Raw genomic sequence first — 3,157 nt, 5'->3', positions numbered from 1 at the left:
AATGGACAAAAAGGAAAGAATGCCCCCCTCCAAACCTATTTTCTCTAGCAGAAAAGAAGAGAAAAAGAAAATGGGTGGGCTAGCAAGACAGAGAACTTTTAGGTAACAATCACCCTACTCCAGCCACGCACCACAGGAAGCACTTCTACCCAGGCCAACAAAGCCGAGAGAAGAGCCTAGATTTCCACTCTCAAAAGACCGTGACAAGATGCCCCAGCCTCCCCAGAGGGCTGGTGTCAGAGAAGGTCAAGAGGACAATCAAGAATTTTATCACTGCCCAATGGTGACAAAACCATCCCATACCCCAAAATGGCGTCACAGAGGCCCCTTGAGGAGCAATAGCAAGGTACTCCTACTTCTCTCAGCCGGGGCGACATCCCTGTCGTCCCACCAGGGAGGTGGAAGTCCCACTCCTCAATGCGAAGAACGCCTCCAGAACACCTCCAGATGTCAATAAACGCCAACTGGGGAGGCTGTCTTACTGCATTCTCTCTATTTAATGTTCTATTTGTCATGTTTTCTTTTTATGAAACTGCATTTTCAAATCTATCTGACAAATACATATTGAATAATTACTGTTTTATTTTGGATCCCTATGAAAGCAGACACTAGGACTCAGACAGAGTTTTTAGCAGTATCTTTGGGAGAAGAGTTGAGGAGCTGTCAAAATGAGACATGAAAGGGGAAAAATCCAGTGAAGTGAGTGTTAGCCAGCAGATTACAAGGAAAGCTACTAGGGCTGAGTCCCATTAGAGACTCAGAAAAGCCATGTAGAATGAAGTGCAGAATTGCCCCCCTAGGGATGGGAAGCCTGAGGTAGTTGTCCACTGATTTCTACCTCTCACCAGTGCCAAGTTGGTTTTGGGTCTGTTCAATCTCCTTCACTAATTATTTTTAATATAATTTTATTGGCAAAGTGTTTTCAAATGTAACAAGAAATCCAAGGACTACTACTATATGAGTGGGGTGAAGTGAAGTTGCTCAGTCGTGTCCGACTCTTTGCGACCCCATGGACTATAGCCTACCAGGTTCTCTGTCCATGAGATTTTCCAGGCAAGAGTACTGGAGTGGTTTGCCATTAGAATAAGCTAACTAAACATATTCCAGATAACTGCTTACCTGGGAGCGTTAATAAACCACATATTGATTATAGCCATGGCTTTTGTAACATTATCCAGAGAGGAATGCCCTGGGTGCTTTCAGGAGAGTCATTCATAGTAAAATTTCAGAGCAATGGATTGGGATGTTTAAGCCCTTGAACAGAGATTCTCTAACAGGGAACTTACGGTACAGTAGAGAAAGTTTTTTGTTTTTTTTTTTTCCATGCTTGAGAACTCCATATTAGAGGCTACTAGTTTACATATTAAAGCCCCAACCCTGCATATCATTATATCTTCTAGGACACCTTATGACTTGTGAAAAATAAACCATGAATAAACAAGCCTGCAATGAGGAAAATACTACTATAATGTAGAGAAAAATTTCTCCCTAGGACACCCTTCCCAAACTTTTATTTCTGAGAATGTTTCATGGTTGTTTTAGAAATTTTATCCAATCATGAAGCTTCCCTTCCTACTGGCTAAAATGAATGAGGTTAGAGCCAGGTAGAATGGGAAATTCTATTCACAAACTGAAGTACATTATCCATGACTCCCCAAACAATAAGCTTCTAATATTTGAAACATTTCTTTCAAAATTTTCAACTGATTATAAGTATGCAAAACAAGTTGACGTTCGTTATGAACATGCTGGGAAAGCATCTTGACCAATGGTAGTAAGGCAACATATTGACCTGATTTTAATCTATCCAGTAAGCATTTCTATATTTAGAACTTTTGTTTCACTGGAATAGCAGTTGCTGATTAGATGACAAGTCAAAAATCTAAGGATAGTTAAATTTGAGAAAATTGGATTTATACATATGTTCAGACATAATGCGATTAAACCAGAAATCAGTAGCAGAAGGATAATAGGAAAAACTCCAAATACTAACAAAGTAAACAACGTACTTCTAAATAATCCGTGTGTCAATGAAGAAGTATCAAAAGATAATAGAAAATATTATGAAGTGAACAAAAACTCATATTCAACATATCAAAACTTGTAGAAGCAGGTAAAGCAATGCTTAGAAGGAAATTTATAGCATAAATGCTTATAATATAAAAGAAAGAAAGCCTTAGAGAAATAGCTTGAGTTACCTCCTTTAGAAACTAAATAAAGAAGAGAAAATAAACCCAGCTGAGTGGAAGAAAGAAAATAATACGAAGCAGAAATCAAAACAGAAAAGCAATAGACAAAATAAATAAAGCCAAAAATTGATTCTCTGAAAATATCAGTAAAAAAATTTTAAGTCTAGCAAGAATGGCAAAAAAAGAAAGACACAAATTATCCATGTCAGGAATAAAGGAGATGATATCACTACAGATGCAGAAGGTAAAAGATAATGAGGAAATGCTATGAACAATTCTATGTACATAAATTCTACAATCGAAATGGCAATACCTCAAAACTGGCAAACTTCTAAAGCCCCCCCATAATGAAACAGATAACCTAAATAGCCCTATAATTATTTTTAAAAATAAATTCAAAGTTTAAAAAAATATAGAAAGAAATCTGGAGGTCCAGGTGATTTCACTGATAAATTCTAAGTATTTAAGGAAGAAATGAAACTAAATTTACACAAACACTTCCACAAAATAGAAAAGGGAGAGATACTTATCAATTCAATTTACAAGGCTAGCATTATCTCATAAAAAATGAAGACATTAAAAGAAAACTACACACCAATATCTCCCAAGAACATAGACAAAAAACCCCCCTCAAAAATAGCAAATTGAGTCCAGTATTATGTAGAAATAATAATGCATCATGAACAAGCAGAGTTTATCCAGAGATTCCAACACTGCTTCAATAAGTGGGAATCAATCAGTGCAACTCACCACGGTAACACTGTAAGGAGGAAACCTGCTTGATACTATCAATAAGCAGAAAAATTTGAAAAAATCCTTCTCTTAACAAACTATGAGTAGAAAGTAATTTCCTCAATTTCATAAAGGGCATCTACCAAAAAAATATATAAAACTAACATCATTCTAATACTGAAAGCATGGATGCTTTCCCCCTACTATCAGGAAAAGGCAAGGATGTCCTACCACCC

Source organism: Cervus canadensis, chromosome 7, assembly GCF_019320065.1.
Source record: "Cervus canadensis isolate Bull #8, Minnesota chromosome 7, ASM1932006v1, whole genome shotgun sequence".
NCBI classification, from domain to species: domain Eukaryota; kingdom Metazoa; phylum Chordata; class Mammalia; order Artiodactyla; family Cervidae; genus Cervus; species Cervus canadensis.
The sequence above is the reverse complement of the archived record's forward strand: the minus strand, read 5'-3'. Positions refer to the sequence as shown.